We start from the raw sequence: 20,090 nt of genomic DNA, 5'->3' as shown, positions 1-20,090 counted from the left end.
GTAAAAGAAACCTACTGCATCCTAGATCCAGAGAAAAAAAACTGGATTTTAAATATGTGCCAAAGCGCTGCTGTGCTTGGCTGTATACCATCCATCTCACGCCCCAGCGGGTGTCTGCAAGGCGCTGCCGTCACGCCAGGAACGCCAGCAGTAACGAAAGGCCCTTCGCCTTCCCGCGGCACAGACCTCTCATCAGAGAGCCCTGGCTGCGTTGCAGGGCAACCCAGAGTCTTCTGTTTCGTCTGCTCCAGTACGGGCGCAAGGAGAAATCCAGCAATAAGGAAGGACAGGTATTCTTCAGGAATGGGAAACAGGGTAGATGACCCATTGGAACATATTTTCAATGGTTTGATCACAGCAAAGTCATAGTAATAATTTTGTTTCTTTTCTTTCCTAGAACACATATCATCACCAAAGCCCTTCCAGCCCCTGAGAGCAACCTGGCCCACGTAAAGACACGCTCGGCAATCGCTGCCACTAGGGGATTGTGGAAAATTACCCGGTCCGTGAAACAAGTGTGGTATCACCAGAGCCACGTTGCTAGTTCGGAAACCTTTATATTCATTTCTGGGTAGAACAGGGCTTTGGAGGAGTTGTGTGGCAGTTTTCTGTCAGCAGGCTCATGGCGAGCCTAGGGAAGAGGTTTGTGCTTTGAAGAATTTCACCTCATAGTGCTTCGGCATTTACTGCAGAGCAAATTCTCTCCCCGAAGATCTTCTGCCATTACAGGGTTTAAACACCCTGCACATAACCCTAGAAGTAGCAAAGTACCAGCCAGTGACTGACTCAATATGTTTTGTTATTTTTGTTCATCATGTTTGTTTTTTTTTTCCCAAATATTGCTAATTGTAACTGACTGATCCCAAACATCTGGTGACATTTTAAACAACACTCTCCCAACAGTGAGAGTCTGCTCCAATAGCCTTGTAATGGGCAAGAGCAGCTACAGGTTCCTAGGCAAGACCCTGGGAGCTCCCAGCAGAAATGGTGCATTGTACTTCCTACGCACTTCATTTCAGAACTAGTCTTTCCAAGATAATCTTGAAATCGCTGATATGACTAGCGTGGTGGTTGTAATCCATGAACTGGTGCCCTGTTGGGGAATTTCCTGCAGCTTTGTCATGTCAATCGAATCACAGCATGGTTCGGGTTGGAAGGCACCGTTAAAGATCAGCTCGTCCAACCCTCCTGCCACGAGCAGGGACATCCTTCACCAGACCAGGGTGCTCAAAGCCCCATCCAGCCTGACCCTGGACACTTCCAGGGCCGAGGCATCCACAGCGTCCCTGGGCAACTTGTTCCAGTGTCTCACCACCCTCACAGTAAAGAATTTCTTCCTTGTACCTAATCTCGACCTACCCTCTTTTAGTCTAAAACTGTTGCTCCTTGTCCTGTCGCTACAGGCCCTGGAAAAAGTAACTCCTGCTGCTGCAAATCCCTGTCTCTCTGAGAAGGAGCCCTCCTCTGTCAGGATTACAAGCTGGTGAAAGGCCTAAGGAATGGATACTTGCTCAAAACTGCACTTTTCACCGAGGCTGGTAATAAAAGGTGTCCAATAAAAACATGACACTTCCTTTTTCATAAGGTATTACTTAAGTGGATATGACTGTATTTCATTATGGAGACAGCAAAGCAAAAAATTGGAAGCAACAGCTCTGTTTCCCTTCAAACACTTTTAAAGCTGTGGCATATCCCTGCTAATGTTTTGTTAAGCCACCTGCTCATGCTTTTCCCTGACAGCGTAAGAGGCAAAGATTGTGGAGGGAAGAGTTGTGCACCCCAAGGATAAAACTGTTTGAACTGGCTGGCTGTAACTCAGAGAAAAGCTGTGATACCTTCTACACCTCCTTATTGCAAGGGTTGAGAAAAAAAAAGAGCTAAGAGAGAGCAAGCAAGACACACCTAGTGGCTGGCTGTCCGTAGGGTTTGCTCAAGCAGAACCATGGCTCTTTGTCCAAAGACATTTGTGACCCTTCCTGGGCAGATAATTATTCCCTTCCCACTGCGCACAAGAAGCCTGAACCAGTTACAAGCGTACGATTAAACATTCATTACCCGTGTTTCCCCAGCTGCTTTTCCTGTGACAGTTTTCTTCTTTTTTTAGTAGGCAAGTTGTGGAAGATGGACAGTGCCTCTCTTATGTAGGCTCTCTCGTACCGGCATTCAGAAGTGTTGGGGGGGAGGAAAAAAAGAAACTGGAGACTCTCTTTGCAATGCATCCTCAAACCCGCGCAGCTGGGGGTTGAGCAGGCAATCCAGAGCCCCGCTGCAGCCGCGTGTGTTGCAGTGGCTGCGACACTAAAAGGGCCACAATTTGGCACTAGAGCCTCTAAGGATCTCCTGTTCTAAAGCCAGCCTCGATAACAGGGTCCCAGGCAGCTTGACACTTGCATCCTGGGTCTAGTTTAAGATTTTAAGATGGACCACTCTGTTTTTATGGTTTTCAAGGAAAGCGGAGCTATTCGGGGCTAGAGTTCCATTTCAAGCTGTGATGTGTCAGCTCCAGCTATGAGATTTCTCCTGCCAATTAATTGCAACTTAGAGACAAATCTGATTTAGTCTGTATGAAGCTGTGAGTAGATGGTGAAAGTGTATGAGTTGACATGCGAATTCAGTCACACAAATCTAAATGATCTTGAGAGGACCCTGCATTCCAGTTGGCTTAATCTAGGGAAGCACCAGTCATTTCAAAGATGAACAGATAAATGTGGCATTATATATTTGGGACTGATCAGCGGAAAGGTAAATAGGACTATCATAGTTCTACTATTAGGGCAGTGTATCTCCTAGAAAATATATGTTGGTGCAGGTCCTTATAGCAGACCAATCTAAAGAAGGTGGAAGAGCTTAATACAGCTAGTATGGATGGACAGAAGAGAATACACATTATCTTTTTGAAGCTATAATAATCATATCACAACCATAAAAACCAGCCAGTCTTAGGATGAGGACCACAGGGCAGTGCAGACCTTAGCAAGTCTCAGGAATTTATGGCAAGTGTTATTTTCCAGAAGCCTGAGACAAGTCTCCATCTTGAAAAAGAAGCTAGCAGAGATTTGCCAAAGAAAATTTTTAAAAAGCCCAAAAGGGCATCCAGAAAACGGTCAGGATTAGTGTTTTGGGTGCATCTCTCAAGTTTGCTCTAAGGTTACGCTGGACTGCTTGCTCTCTAGTTTGGCCTATAAAGTCTCTAATAAATCCTCAGGCAGTTTATCTTGCAGAGGAAATGAGAGAAACCGTAGCACCCTCACTGAGCCAGCTGTTCCCGTCTGGCTGGCGGGCGTGTGAACTTCAAGAGGTTCTCTCTCTTCTGACATTATAAACAAAGACAAGCAGCCTGGGAGAGCATTGCTGGTACACAACCCGATAACCAGCCCAAGTCATCCCCGAACCGTGAGTTCTGAGAACGAGCAAATGGAACTCGCGCCTCTTCCAACATGTTACTTGGACGCGTTCCCGAGAACTCCGTACTATGCTGTCAGATATGGGTAGTAGTCACAAAATAAATATCATGAAAAGAATGCCAACTATGAAGGAAACCTGTGAAAAAAACCCCAGTGCTTCTTTTTCTATATTTAATAATCTGGAGAAGCAATTTGTCAAAAAAAGACGCAAAGATGCACAGCAAGAACACGATAGGTATCTATACATAGGCATACATATCTAGAGAGCGATCGAGCACACACAAAAGACATTTGGTATGTGACGACTTGTGGAATAAAGATTAATCCAATCACAAAAAATCAAAATCCATATATCATAAAAAAAACCTTCTTATTAAAAATCACTTTGAATTCTTTAGATAAAAGCAATTAAGTTGGCATTTTAACTCTTTCTTGTGACCTTTAATTTCTAGAGAAACGAGGCTGCAGCACCTGTTTCAGCTGCTTGGAGCATACAGAGATCCTTTCAAGAGGAGTTACACAAATCTAGGGCAGCTACCGGCACGAACTTCCCAACAGCCCGGCCTCTCCTCCTTGCTCAGCGTTACCATCTGTGCCGGCAGCGTCTGTCCGCGCCGCTTATCGCAATGGTACGGCGGCCTCTAGAGACGCCCCAGCAATGCCGGATTAAGCTCCCAAGACAAGGAATGCTCTGGATCAGGCCTGGCAAGGCAACATTATTTTACGGAGTAATGAGACCGAGAGGAGCCCCACATGGGATATGGCTGTGTTCTGTCAAACTTCATTTCAGTGCACATCTTGGCCAAGACGTAATCTAAATCTTTAGTTGTAGAGAGTTACTGTCTCAGCTGTTGCGTATTTGGTTTCTGCGTGTCCTTTCTCATCAATCTGGATGGTTAGCGTTGGATAAAACGGTGCCAGCTTCAACAAAACACGCAGCTTATGGTTGTGCCACAGGACCACTGACTGACGCTGCAAACACTGCTAGAAGAGCTATGTCTGGATTCTCAGCTTAAGTGATAAACGCAGGCAAACGTGCTACAGCCAGCTCTGCGTGTGCACTGAAACGATACAAGCAACCCGTACCTCCCAGAAGAAGCTACCACTGCTCTTCGATTAGCTGTGCAATACTAGGAGATAACGTAGATGCCCTAGATAGCATGTCTAGATATCCCATGTAGTTTAGAGTATCCTATATTTTATTGTCAAATCCCACAGTCCCTATAAAAGCAATTGTGATACTGCTTTTTCCATACCCAGGAGTAACCGACACCTTTTCTAGACCTAGTGAGAGAACCAGGTGTCTTACACTCATAAACGAACAATGCAGCAGTTCTGACAACAGACACTTTATAGCTAGCGAGCGTTGTCTGTATAGATGCTCTGTGCAAGAGTGGAGAGAAGGGAAGAGTCTTTGGCACGGGGGTCGGGTCTGCGTACAGACGCTCCTCTGCCCGGTCGCACCGCGCGGGAGTGCTGCCCTGCAGCTCCCCCGGTCCCGTTTCCTTCTGGCCCGGCAGGAAAGCAGTCCGGCAGTTTCCTTCAGAATTAGCAGCTCTCCCTTTCTGCCTCCTAAGGCCAAGCACGATCGTGTCTTCCTGGGTCTAGGGGAGTGACACCAAACGTTAATCTTTGCTGAGATGCTGCTCTGCTGTAGAAACAGCAGTCTGTCAATGCAATGTGGAAAAAAATCTAGCTTGCCGTTTTTCTCTTTTCGCTGGATACACCTTATCACATGGCTAGAAAAGCCTAATGTTTTGTTAAGGAGTGCAAAGGTTAACGCACACCAGATGGCAGAGAAACGTATTTCTGTGGAAGCTGGAGAAGTATTCAGCTGAAAATACATCAGACTGGAAATCTGGGGAAGAACGATCAGAGGTCTCTCAGCATCTTACACAGAAAAAAACTGGTCTGAATGCAAACCATTGAAAGTCCTGCTGCCTCTAACAGGTCTCTAGAGCTGCCGTGTCTCGTGGAGCATCACGTATGTTTTACATAACACATTGTATGGGCAGCTTGAGAATTGGCATGTGCACGACAGGCTGCACAGACACGTAGAGCCCTCCCTTAGGGCACTGTGCTAGCTGCTGAGCTCACACACAGCCAGTTTGGCCTTACAAAGAGAGCAGTGGAAAATATGTGCCTGTGTTTAGCAATGACTGGATTTTTAGGGAGAGGGAGCCATTATTACTGACACAAAAGCAGTGGACTTGGGGGTGGCCAGAGCTCCACTCGATCACCTGTATCTCGTGCTTCTATTGTCACCCAAACCAGACTCCCTCCCCTCCTGGCCAAGAACTCCTGTGCTCCCACCTTTCAATGGTCTCCCACGTCCCAGCCACTGGGAAATGACTCATTTCTTCCCATTCACAGACAAAAGGGGTCTGGGGGCACAGAGGTGCCATGCTCTCCCTACTTGGCACACGGGGTGCTGCAGGAGACGCGGCTGCGCCCAGAGCACGCAGGCGGGACGTGGGTGCCTGACAGCCATGGAGAGCCCACGTTTCTCCTCCAAGCTCCCACTCTGTCGTGAGCCACCGAGGAGAACCCTTGAAGTCCCCACACGTGCAGCCCTCCTGACCGGGGGCACGGTGTGACTAACGAACCAAACCCTTCAGTCCACCCCGTCTGGAAAACAAGGGAGTCCCTTTAGGAAACACTCCACAGCCAGGGATTTTGACTGGGTCACATTCTACATGAGCAAAGCTCACAAATCCTACTTCCAGCAGAATTTCCTATGCACGGAGACAAGCGCACACAACGGATCAGAGCAGCTTACAGAACAGACACACAATTTTTCAATTACCCTGCTTTCTTCCCCCACCTCTAGCAGTGCTCATATCAAGTTTCATCAGCCGCTATCTCATACTTTGGGTAATTCCCTTCCCTTGAGGAAAGCGTGCAGCCCCTTCAAGAAATATTATATGTCTGCATTAGTGACTGGACTCGGAATACTGGATCCATGCAGCACTTCCAGGCAGATAGACAGGAAATCCATTTTCTTCCAGTGATTACAGCAGAAGGGCTTCTGTCTGACTGGAACTTGCCTGGTGTGGCTGTAAAATAATCTCAGCATCAGGCTATTGCCTTTCAGGCTGTATTTGTGAATTATGACGGGGCAGTTTCCACGGCAGTCCTGGGGACGGGCAGGTGTCTGCAGAGCCCTACAGCTTCTTTTCCCCACCCTCCCCACGTACAATGCCACATTGTTTTAATTTCTACACGAAGGAAGGATTTTCATACAGGACCAGACTTTTCCATCACTACTCCCTCCCTCTATACTGTATTTTTTTTTTTTTTAATAACTTTTACACAAGAGTAAGCAGCCGGTTGTCTGGAAGCTCCTTTGGGAACAGATTGCAAAGAGATAATGGGAGTGAGTAACAGAGAGGATGGTGACTTCATACCGTGGAGGTTTGAGTCATGTTCCTCCTTTTCGTTTTTAAAGAAGAAAACATTTTTCAAACCGCCCTCAATCATGCCGCAGGTCCCTGGCTTTGGAGCAGGAAACGGACGTGTGAATCGACACTTACGCTTCCTTACAGCCTTTAATTTTTGATCCAGTGAAAGATTCCAGCGCCCCACGCTCATGCCCCATGATAATCCGTCACCCAGCATCCCGCACGCAGGGTATTTCCCACACTTGGGAATCTGTCACCAGGTGAGCGTTAGCCCAGCAAAGCTACAGTGAAGACAATGACGGGAGAGACACCAGAAAGAGGGTTGTTTCCTCCTTTCAATACTCACCACAAACATCCTTACAGTTTTATACCTCCATCTACTTTTCATTCTGTATTTCAACCCTTTTCTATATATCTATGTTTCAACCCTTTCCAGTCTATATTTCTCTCATGAGGGATGATCAAGAAAGGCGATGTAACTGATGAGGGTCTGCGCACAGTTTCCAATTCAGAAACAGAAAAATCTCTCCCGGGTCATTTCACCGCTCCATCCGCCTTCCCTAGCTGCAGGGCGGGAGGAGGGCAGAGCCCCGGTCCCAGCCTCAGGGTCGCTAACAAATCTGCCCAGGAAGTTATTTTCCAGGGAAAAGTCGTCTCTGTCTCCATGATAATTATTCACAATTGTTTCTGTCTGATGTTAATTGAAAAGGAGATTCTGGGGAACAGCGTAGCTCGAGAAGCTGAGCTTTATTCAAGTGTTTGGAGGTTTCTTGCTCAGGTCAAGTTCTGCTTGCACCCAAGGTCAGCCCTCCACTTCTTTCCTTCAGTGTGACTGTTTTAGGCTAACTTCAGTCTATGCTTGTATATCATTAGCTGATTTTTGCTCAAGGAATCTCATTTAATGTACTCAGACCTGACTGCAATCTCCAGCTTTACACATCATTAAGAGAGGAAATAATGCAGTACTTCCATGAAACTTATGTCCGGGAAACTCCCGATTTTCACACAAAGCTGGAAGCCTTCAAACAAGACAAGAGCAAGTAAAAATACAGAATACTACGTTGCCAATAGGAAAGACCCAAAAGTTGCATTCCCTGATTATTCCGCTTTAGCTGTCGCAATGGTTGCTACCCTTTTTTTGACGGGCAGAGCCCAGAACAGAACCCAAAGGCAAGGGTTTACTACTTTACTACTACTTTAGCCCTCAGGCGGGCGGGTTACTGCTACCCTCTCCACGTCAGTCCCCGGGGTCAGCAAACCTCACAGCTCCTCCGAGCTGCAGCTGCCCCCAGGAGCCCTCGCAGCGCCGCGCCGCCCGCAGCCCTCGGCGCTCGCTGGCCGCGCTGGGCCAGGCAGGGGGCACGGAAAGATTTGCCACAGGCAGGAGCGACGGGGCCGTGTAGAGCCTGCGCCGGGCACGCCGGGAAGCAGATAACAAGCCAAACGCAATAGTCCGATCAAACCTGGCAGGGCGTTCTCGCGTGGTGGAAGGAAAAAGACAAAGTTTAAAAGAATTCTGGCATGACGTAGCAATAAGGAAAGCTTTTGAAAAACCAAACGAACCCTGATTTTTAAGAGCTTACACTCCAGTACCAGCATTGCTCCTTTTCTATCTTTCTGCAAGAGCACTAGCTCAGAAGCTCCATTGCGTCAGATTTCTTACGAACAATTATTAATATATTCTTTTCGTATACCTCACATCAGTTTTTAAATATGTTATAGGATCAATCTTATACACAAGAAGGAGAGGAGGCCAACAGTGCCTTTCTTTCGCATGGCGTGCGGCGGGCTGCAGATGGGACCGGACGGGAGCGGCGCACCAGCCCTGCCGGCAAGAGCAGGGCAACGGCAGCTGTGGGCAGCGCTAGGAAGCAGCTGGGGATTCACCAAGGGAAAAAGTGATGGCAGGCACCACAGAGGAGGTGGAGGAAAAGAATCTCCGTGGAGGACTTTGCAAATAGAAAGTAAGGAGACAGAATTCCAAAATCTACTCTTAGTCACAGGGCTGGTTTAGTTTAAACATTCCAGCATACGCTGGATCCAGATGTATCCAATACTCGATTCTATGCATTCTACCAAGAAAATTACACAGAGTGTAAAATAAGGCTTCTTATTTAAAAGGACTAGCAGCATGGACTCGTGTCAGGCTATTCCCTGCCTTCAAGTGGCCTTAATTTAGCTGGATTGAGCTAGAGCAAAGTTATAATGAAGTTCTTTAGAGTATCACCTTAAAAAAATAAATCTATTAAAAAGAGAATGAAATAACAACATGAGAAATCGTCTGTCTCAGGGAAACATTTGAGGCACATCTCTCCCTTGTTTATTTGCAGAAGAGAAGACAGACACAACTGGGGTATGTTTTACATTACACAGCATAAGGGTTTGTGGCATTCCTGTCTGCACCGAGGAGGTGTTTATACTGGTAGGTTCCATTACGAATCTGTTTAATATCCTGGGAACGCTCAGAGTCCTTCGCACACTCCAGGCAGGAAGTCTTTAATGCACATACTGAGAAGACATTTCCAACCATTCAAACATTCGATAAATAAGCATGAAAAAAGTCATTCTACTGCAATAATTAAATTCTTCTTGTGCTTTTGCAAGCTTTCTTAGAGAACAAGCCTCTCAATCCTAGCAGAGTTGTTCATAAAGTCTGAGAAAGCCATAAGGGAAACAAACATTCTGAGTCATTTACCCTTTCTTTTTTTGTAGCACCATGAGATATTAGTTAAGATCAGAGCCTCACAGTGTTCAGCTCAGAGCAGGCCTTGCCTCAAAGGCATTTTGTCATTTAAAATAGGTATGTATCAAGAAGAAAGCAAAAATAGTCCCACGTACCCTTCTCTAACTGTAAAGCGGGGACTTGTCCGATGCTGGAAGAGCGCTACTAAGGGAACTGAGATGTCCGGAGCCCTTGCCTGGTAGATCCTCGACAATACTGTTCTTATCCTGATGTTATCATAAGGAATAACTCTGTTTATCTTTGATGGCTGACAAACTCTCACAATGCAGAAAGATAAGAAATACAAAAGAAACAAGTGCAAATCGGGAGAGGAGCCAGCGGCATGCCCTGGCACCAGGAGGGCAAACCGCATCCTGGGGGGCATCGGACACAGCGTGGCCAGCTGGCCAAGAGAGGGGACTGCCCCGCTCCATTCGGCCAAGAGAGGGGACTGCCCCGCTCCATTCGGCCAAGAGAGGGGACTGCCCCGCTCCATTCGGCCAAGAGAGGGGACTGCCCCGCTCCATTCGGCCAAGAGAGGGGACTGCCCCGCTCCATTCGGCCTTGGCGCGGCCTCCCCTTGAGCACTGTGTGCAGTGCTGGGCCCCACCATGAAGGATGCGAAGGTGCTTGAACCGTCCGGAGCAGGGCAACCAAGCTGGCGACAGGGCTGGAAGGCACGGCCTGAGGAGCGGCTGAGGGCTCTGGGCTCGTCTCCTTTGGAGAGGAGGCGGCTGAGGGGCGACCTCCTGGCTCTCCGCAGCTTCCTGCGGAGGGGACGTGGAGAGGGAGGTGCTGAGCTCTTCTCCCTGGGATCCAGGGGCAGGACGCCTGGGAACGGCTCAAAGCTGCACCAGGGGAGGTTCAGGCTGGACAGGAGGAAACGTTTCCTTACCAAGAGAGGGTCAAACCCTGGAACGAGATTCCGAGAGAGGTGGTCCATGCCCCAAGCCTGTCAGTGTTTAAGAGGCATTTGGACGGTGCCCTTAATACGCTTCAGCTTTTGGTCAGCCCCGAAGCAGGCAGGCAGTTGGGCTGGGTGATCCTTGCGGGTCTCTTCCAGCTGAACTGTTCTATTCTAGTTGCAGTTGCTTCGCCATCTTTTACATATATGAAGACTATAACTCACCATTTGGAAAACACCACAAGGGTAATAATGTTGGATTTGGAATCTGTGTATAACTTCAAATATGAAACTTGGCTTGAATTTTCACTTTCCTTCACAGTTGCTAGGGCCAACTTGACTAGCATTATTTTTAGGAGAAAAACGAGCTCTCTTTTTACAGTCTTCTCTCTGCTGTAATTTCATTGTGTCTCTGCCAGAATCAAGACGAGATGATGCCAAGAAAAAGGATGAGCTCATTGCATTTAACAGTATGAGGTTTCACAAATAAAAAACTACATTGCTCTATTGAGAAGTAGGCAATGGTATACAACAGGGTTAAAGGCAGGTAATTTTAATTGGAAACAAAAGGAAAATGCTTTATTCTTCAGGTGTGAAACGGGCTGCTAATGTTGAGAGTACATTTCTTGAAATACTAAATAACCTGACCCCACCGCTTACCAGACTGGCACACCGCTCACTAACGGCCATATTTATCTGTCCTACTTACGGGAGAGCGATGTTCAGACGCACTGAACATTGGCAGCTCTGACTTGCTTTCATGACATTTGTTCCTGTTTTAGATAATTTGAAATCAGGCCATTGCTGAAGTCAGTGAAGATATAATTACAAGGGCATGTGAGAAGGCGATGCATATATTTTAAAATGCACCTGTGTACTTTATAAACAGATGAAGCCTTAGAATTTAAAGCCTGGTCAGGAGTGTAAATACTGCAGTGCTTGAGATGCCTCCACCTCCGCTGCACACCACTGGCAGCGTTGCAAGCTGCTTTTCTCTTGCTCTAGGGTATCCATTGGGCTTTTAGGTGCGGAACTGCAGAATGCAGACCGTGAGTGGGTTCCTCAGAGCACCTGGGGCTCCACGAGACGCTCTCCAGGCACAAGAGGAAGAAGGTGGCCTGGGTGCCTGCCTGGATTTTTGCCAGGTACTGGAGGGAGGGTTTAAGTGCATACTGCTGCTCAGTTCAGCCCCTGCTCCCGTCTCCGAGGGTTTCCTGGCTCTGGTCACTTGTGTCTTCTGTTACACACATTAAACATTCCCTTTAAGGTTGGTTGTTCCTGCCCCAGCAGGAAGGGTGAAGGCCAATGCAAGTGACTGGGGTTTGCAGAGTAAGTTACACGTTCAGATTGCTAACTTCCAGCCCCCTGTGCAGCAGGTGAGGAAATGGTAGCATACAGTACCACTGCTCTGCGTCAAGAATTACGTCAGAAAACACAATTATCTATTCACGCTCAGCCTGAATTTTTTCTAGTTTTATTACTTGCCTATAAACAAATTACTGATCCAAATGTGAGCTCTATATTTCTACCCTGGTTCCAGTTTGCAAAGGCCCATTGTGCAAATGCTTCCTTTTTTCCATGCTTTGTAATGTCTATGCCATAACCAATAATATATTAATAAAGGATTTTGGTGGTCTGCCCCAGTCTAGGATACAAGCTGTCTGTGAGGTGGAGGCGTTAGAAATGTTGAACTTTGGAGAGTCCCAGGCAGTATGGATATTTCCTTAGCTAGATCTTTCCTCAAAAGGCCTTGTGCAGCTGTGGTTCAATTCTGCATCTCTTTTCATCTTATCACACAGGCTTTTTAAAGGAGCAGGGATCTAGGGTATCTAGGAAATTTCTCCTGGTGGTAGTCCTTGGAGAACTGTTCTGATTGCCCTTCCGTAGGGATGGAATTTCTGATTATTCACCATTATTCTATTGTTACTGCACTTTTATGACTTAATATTAAATGAAAAACATAAACATTACTGATAAAACAACATAGTGAAAACTGAATTATAAGAAAGAGTTATTTGGATTTTCCTGTTGAAACCCAAGGTATAAATCTCAGCCTCCGGAAGGACGGATTCAGCACCCTTTCCACACCTTGTTGATTCCTGGGTCGCACCGAGACCAAAAAGCTCTTATTCCACAGAACCATGAAACCTTCTCAATGGTGCTGTAGTTCAGAAGAATCTCTCAAAGCCGAGAGATCTATCAACCATCACCTCTCCAGCACTGCGCTTTCCAAGAAAGCCAGAGGCACAGTCTCTTCTACAAGCCCCCTGCAATCTTTGCAGCACATTGCATAAAAAAGGAGGAGTCTTCAACAGGGAAAGCCAGTTGGGATGTCTATAACGCACATCTGAGCTCCCGGTGTGTTTGACTGGTTGGCTGGATTTTTGCATAAGAGCTTGGACTGGTACAACTAAATTATTTTATGCAAGATAGGTAGCCAGAGGCGTCAGAGATTGCCTCATTTTCTATGTGACCAAAATGTAAATAAAAATATATAGTTTTCCTGTATCCTTATGAAAATCCTTTAACTAAGCTGCCAAGTATCCCATGGCTCCTATTTAGAAAGCCATAGGAAGATATGACCCATTCCATCTCCTTCGCTCCTCCTGCAACATAACTGGATCACAGAGTCCCCTGTGGCTTTCCCGGGGGTGTCTGCTCCGATGTCTCACTGACACAGGATGACCTAATTTGTTATGGCTGGTAAGAACTGCGAGAAATGAAATCCAGGGTCTGCAGTTAATTGGGGTCAGGTTGAGATGATTTATGATCCGAGGAATGTACTCACTCTTGACACTATCATACGAACAACAGTATCAACTGGGCTCAGCAACCTTTGGAATCAAATTAAAACTGGGGTTTTCCAGAAAATGAGAAGTAGCACAGGCAAGATGTGAGGGAGAAGGCAGAGTAGTGGGCAGATGAGGCCCTATTTGATCTACAAAGCCAGGCACCTTCTCTTCCCACACTGTCAATCAGTTAACCTTGAAGGTTAACTGATTTATCGTGATTCAGAGGAGAGATGTTGCCAGGAATGGGTCTACGCCAAGAAAATTTCATCTGTCTGGAATCTGACAGGGGAAGGAAAAAAAAGGTTTGGAAATTTCAGAGGAAGGTGGGATTTGTCCCAGTTACAGTGTCTGTGTTCACTCAGCTGGCTCACGTCAGCAAGTGAGGCTCACTGAAAAATAGTGTCAAATGTTTTTCCGTCACTCAAGAACCTTGAGCTTGATCCCCCGTCCGTGGCTGCGCAGCGTAACCCATGACCCTAAGCAGCAGGAGCCTTCAGCAGGTTCCCCCATGCCTTTTGCTGTACATCCTAAATCAACATCTTTGTTTTCTCTGTGGGCTTTAGAAAAGGATTACAGAAGAATTACTCTATTTTCAAGTCCAAGGCACTTGAACACTCTTCAGAAGTTAAATACAACATGAAAATAAATTCATTCAATACTGATTTTCTTTGAAAACAATTCACTGGTGTTTTCTTTCCTAGTTAGGATTCTGCTTCTCCATTCTTGCTAACTTTGCATCCTGTTCTTAACTACACAAGATGCAGCCATTCATGAGCCCCGGGAGACCTGCGACTGAACACAAACTCTGGGCATACCCTTTTGCCCTCCGATACCAAGAGGTACTTCAAGAAGCTTGGAAAGCCCAGCAAGGAGCCCGAGTCTTACAGTCAATCCTGCAAACGTCTTATTTCAGGGAATACACGGCATTGCTGCTAGAGCAACTGCAAACGGCTGCGCCCTGCCACGTCACAGAAGAAAGGCACGTGCAAGACTGACAGCCATCAGGCTTTGCAAACAGCCAGGGATGCTGTTCGCGTTACTCCATCTGCTGCTCAGGATTCCTCCAGACATCAGTGGAAGCTTTAACCTTAATGCATTCTGTGAAGGTCTGGAAATGTGTGGTATATTGAGCCGGCAGCCATTGGGAATCAGCCTTCTGTGTACTGCTTTTCGAAAAGACCAGAAAGGAAGCAGTCATCTCCTGATAGCGTGTTATTACTGAGACCTAAGCACTGCACACATCCTGAAGACTTAGTTTTGTTCCTTTTTCATTGTTCTGGCTTAGTTTCTTAATCTCCATTTTTTGTTGGCATTCAGACAAAAGTCTATGAAACAACCTGTGGCAAGCAAAAGCACTAACAAAGATTGAAAATCTCAGACAACACTTTCCTACTCCTTCCAGCATTCACATACCTCCCAGACAGCAGGAATAAGGTGTCATACTGCAGGTCTTGCACTACTGCCTTGGGCTTTTTGGTGTTTTGTTTAAAAAGAGAAGTAAAAAAACCCTGTAGAATATGCAACTGAGCATTCATGTTGCTTTAGCCACCACATTGACTGAGATACAGAACAGCATCTTTCATAGGTTTAATAGCTTTGTGTTAAATAACATTAGCCTCAGCTCAAAGAGTTTGATATTCCATTTAGGAAGACAAATTCACAATTATTCTATAGCTACAAAGTACAGAGGAACACCTTGAACTGGACAAGAACAGCACCAAAGAGAAGAGAAGACGGGAAAATGCAGACCACTCAGAAGGCTAGGCTGCCTGAAAGTAAGCAACACAGCTGAGCTCATGGGTTTGGAACTCATGTTATTCCAGAAAAAAACAAGAATGAAGTAAACTCATTCCCGCACGCCCACCTTTTTCTATGCTACCACTTCTCTGGCTATGAAATAGAAAGATCCCATCAGCACAGAAGTCTTTTCACAGGAAAAATTTGTCCAAAGATACTAATCTTTTTTTAAAGCAGAAAAATCAGCTCCATTCTGCTAATGTCTATCAAAATAGGCAGACGAAGGGAAGGAAAGAAAGAAAAATTGTTGCAAGCCCAGGAGCAGTGGTTATCAGAACTCTCCGTAGGATCCCGTGCTTCTTATTGAACCCAACCTGGCTTACACATACCTGCAGCTGCCGGCTAAGCGGAGAGCATTAATCCTTTACCTCCCTGTGCCGTGAGAGGGTCTGTGCCTACTATTCCACAGGGATACGAGACCAAAACACACAAAGCTTCTTAGGAAAGTGAATTATCACTATGGAGGGGTGCAAAATGCTGTATAAGGGCAGAGATGACTGACAGTGCACAAAACAGCCTACGCACTCATCTATGCTCTATCTCGGAGACTTCATCTGAAGGCGCACGCTGAAAGAGCAGAAGGACCCGAGACCGAGCCATCCCCTGCCCCCCGCGGAAGCCCAGAGCGCTCCAGCTCCAGCACAGGGAAAGCCAGGAATGTAACTTTGTCCTGATAAATCTGACTCGCTCTCATCTGCGAGATTGTCAGTGGATGCAGAGCGTGGCAATAACGGCATTTGGCAGCGCTCTTTGCCACCTGCAGTTTAACTCCCAACCAAGCAGACCACAATAACATGGGGTATTTATTCAGCTGTGCCTCTCTTGTGGATCCCGGGGAGAAAAGATATGTTCTGGCCTCATTAATCACTTCATTCTTTGCTGGAGTAAACAGGAGGAGCCGCAGGGGGTTGTCTTTGCTCAGGAGGTTCTGCAATGCATAGGGCTTGCTGAAAGGGACACCTTCACCAAAAGTGCACAAAGTTCCTTCGCTGGAAGGAGGGGAAGATGAGCCGGGGTGACTGCAGACGACAAAAGGAGCGTGACACAGGGCTGAGCAATGGTCCGAACAACTCCTTTCTGTCCCTCCCAACAGATCAAGCAGCTTCTTGACTGCTACACCCCGTGCTGCACCGAGGTGGGAAGCGTTTCTTACCATGCAGGCACTGAAAAGAGCATGGGTCAGCTACTCCCTGCTCCTGTCTGACTTGTGTCAGAGGAGCAAGGGCATTCTCCCCGGCTGCAAAACTCCTGGGATCCAGGGATCTGGGTGTGGATTTTTTTATTTCCTGCTCTAAAGCGTGTATCTTCCCCGTAAGGCCCAAAGCAGTGCCCCTTCCATGAAGGCCTCCGACACCGAGCGGGGACAGTACGGAGCCCTGTTTTTCAGGATTCGCATCCTGTGAGGCACATTTATGCTGACTTAAAATGGCTTTTAAATAGCAAATTTAAAATTAATATTCATATAAAATACATATTATATGTTTATACCTTTAGGTTTTCAGTATGCCCTATGCCAGTTTGTCTGGCAAAGCAGCATGAACCCTGCCCCATCAGGGGCTTCATTCAGAAAATGTGTTGTGCTGTAAACGGCCGACTCACTTCTTCCCCTCACTAAGCACGGGCTTCTCTCTGGCAAGCCCACTTGGCCAAACACCAGGACTAAACAGTTTATAAAGAAAACAAGGTAAAAATCTGGTAAAGTAGGATCCTTTCTTCAGACTTTCAGAATCTGGAGTTTTAACATAATGCTTACTACAGGAAGAAAAATCTCAGCCCCTACAGCTCTATGACCTCCCAGTCCCAAGGCAGCTCCTTTAGAAAATAAGTTTTCTCAAATTGTAATTCTGTGGATTTTTCTTACGGCTTTTAAAAAGGGTAAGCAGGGGTTACACGTTTTTCACCCAGTCTCCTGGTGTTTACAAGCTTTCTCTACACCGCACCCTCCCTCCCCTTTTTCTGCTTACATGTAATAAAAAAGCCAGAGGCAGCAAGCAAAGAGCAAAGCAAAAGGGGCTCAGTGTCCCGGGGCAGATTTGCCATGTTCCTTCCAATACTTATAAAATGTGGAAACAGATTTGACTGATACTTCTGCTTCCACATGGATGCTCTGAGCTTCTTTACTGTGATTCATGTGCAAGAATAAAGTCTGTATTGATTGATCAAGATCTAGCTCTGGATAACTAATTTTCCTGGATATCTGACTTATTTTGCATCACTGAATTTCTCTTCATTTTTATGTAATGAATGGGGATGGCAAATGATCTAGCACTTTGTAAAAATATTTTACAAGTTAATTGAGCCAAATTAAGCTTAGCTGGAATTTAATGCATAGCATAATCTGAATGATTAGATTTTTAGGAGGTCTGTGTTAATAACTTCTTTCAAGATGCTTTTCCCAGCTCTGTTGTGATTTAATTATGTTCCCATGTCTGTGGGTCCCTGTTTAGTTTCTGACATGAGAGCGCAGTTTCCTGAGATGAGGCAGTAGCAAGGCAGAGACTCTGCTTTTCGTCTTCTAGTCTTAACAATCAGTCAATGCTGTCTAAAGCTAGACAACTGAAAGCTGCTTTTGGGACCAAAAGAAGACTCCTATGAGAAATGGAATATTTTTATTTCCAGCTTCTTTTGTTGGGTGGGTTATTTTGAATTTGGGTGCCAGAAAACCCTTTCCTTCATAGTGCACTCTTGGGTCCCCCAGACTGATCTTCTGTCCTGTCCTAGGCTCAGGATGCCGTGCTGATTACGAGGCTTCTGGCCGACTTTGTTAGTACAAAAAAGCTGAGCGCTAATTCTAGGTATGCTGTGAATTGGCTGCTTGGCAGGGGGAGAAATTAGTTCAAAGTCCTGCAAGATGAGCCTGTCACTAGACCGGTGACCACCATGATCACCACCACACCATTGGGTACTCCGCAATTCCCTGTTGCGAGCTTCCCAGCTGAGTCCGAAAGCCGGACTCATTGCCCTGGTGCTTCTGCTGCACCCCTCCCCAGCTGGCAGGCATCTCCGCGCCGGCGTGCGCGCCAGCGGGGCGGGAGCCGGGCTGCCTGCGGGGCCGCGGCTGGCCCTGTGCTGCCGCCACAGCACTTGGAGGGTTAAAAGACTGCCGTGAGTTCCGTGGCTTCTTTCCAAAAGGTTTCAGTTAACACCAAAGGTCTCCTTATAGCTCGCTCACTTTAATAGATTTTTCCCATTGACTTCTCGCTTTATAGACTATCATTTCCTTTTCTGCAGGGGAGCTATTTTCTGGGTCACTGATCCAACCAACTTAAAAGGGATTCCATTGATTAGGTTTTATTGGTGGTTACTTCGACCATAATGGGATAAGTTGCTAGTACCTGCTAACAGCTATGCGTCTTGCTTTGGTACCCTGGCTCTGTACATCTACGAGCAAAGTCTGGGTTCCTCTCTCCTGCCTTGACTGAGCGCTGGGTAGTTACTAGCGCCTTCTTTGCCTCCTTACTACCTCGGTTGCTTTCGTCCTTTTTCATCTCAGCACAGCAAGGCAGCCACACGGCCAAGTGTCACTGACAAAATCCCCTGCTTGTTGCATGCGGCACCTTATTGCAGCGCTGCCCGTTTGCCCCGGTCACCCCTGCGGTCACACACATCCCAACCGAAGAGCTGCACGCCAGCCAGCACCACAAGAACAGATGAAGCTGGGAGATCACCACTTTCAAGACAAAACTGAACAGAGTGTTTTAGGGCAGATTTTTTTTTTTTTAAATAGTGAAAACTGAGGAGTAGAGCAAAGAAAGGGAAGGAGAGCAGAGCTTGCAGACCTGACTACCTTGAGGGGCCCTCCTCTCATACTCTTGACTTTTCATGCTCCATTCTGTGGCCTTATCCTATATGAAGGAAAGGTTGGGAGTCTTAAGGTCATGTCTGTCAGAAGCCCAAACTGGTAATCAAGGCAGGCATTTCTTCAAGTGCCTTACAAAAAAGGTGCAGCTCCCTTCTGACTGCCGAACAACGCAGGCTCCGTCCTCTAGGCTCCTCCGAGCTTTTCTCGCATCAGTCTCCGCGCTGCTCAAGCTGTGCAACGCTTCCAGCCTTTTCCCCAGACCCATAACACTTTGCAGAGCGATGGCCTATGCATCTCTTTCACCGGCATATGCCAGGCAGTGCCTTTAAGTGGTAAAATGTGTATGTTTAGGGAGAAGTTGCTATGACTTCTCCAATTAGAGCAATGAAGGTGACAAATTGTATCATAAGAAAGTGATTACTACAATTATAATTATTATAACCTTCGTGGCAACAGAATTTAACCCAATTCTCCCTTTCTGGTCAACTTCAGTACTCTGCAGGCACTGCTTAATGATGCATCTCCAGTGGCCATTAAGCATACAAATACCTCACCCTTCTGCAGAGGGGAAACTGAGGCACAGAAGCTGAGCACGCTCACCAGACCCTGCGCCAGCAGCGGGGCTGCAAGCAGGGCTCCTCCCAGCCCAGAGGCAGCCTGGCGAGCTGCCTGCGTGCACACCTGCTCCTGCCCTGGGGATACCATCCATGACCTGACACAGCTTAGGTTTTGGGGTTTGTTTCTGAGCTTCATGAAGGTGCAGGGCAGGACCCAAGCAGGGCAGGACCCAAGCAGTCACGGCAAAGGCACAAGCAACACTAAAAAATGAAGCAGAAGAGGTGGTACTGCCTGTGCATGGTGTAAAATCTATGAGTACCAGCAAGTTATCTTTAAAGATTAAGAAACTGATTCTTCAGAGCAACAATACAAGTGATTTGCAGCTTGCTACTTCTAGCTTCATTTCCTTTCCTCTAACACAGCTGCTTTCCTGGCCAGAAACTACACGCTTCTCTTTGTGCTAAACAAAGTGCAATGGGCTTGTGGGAAAGGATGTCATTTTCTGCCAGCTTCTTTCACAACACGCCTGCCTAACAGCCCGGGAGCGCTTGCAGATTCACGAGCACCCTCAGAAGGGAACGGGAGGCCGGTGGCAGGGCCACTACAAAGCTGCGTGGCTCCGTTCCCAGTGCTGGCAGAGCAACCTCTCTGCTTCTCCCACTTTTGGGGTCCAACCCTGAAGCACTTCTGCTTTCCAAGTCACTGTCAGG

Source organism: Platalea leucorodia (assembly GCF_965183815.1).
Source record: "Platalea leucorodia genome assembly, chromosome: 22".
Lineage (NCBI taxonomy): Eukaryota > Metazoa > Chordata > Aves > Pelecaniformes > Threskiornithidae > Platalea > Platalea leucorodia.
Note: the sequence above shows the minus strand (reverse complement) of the source record.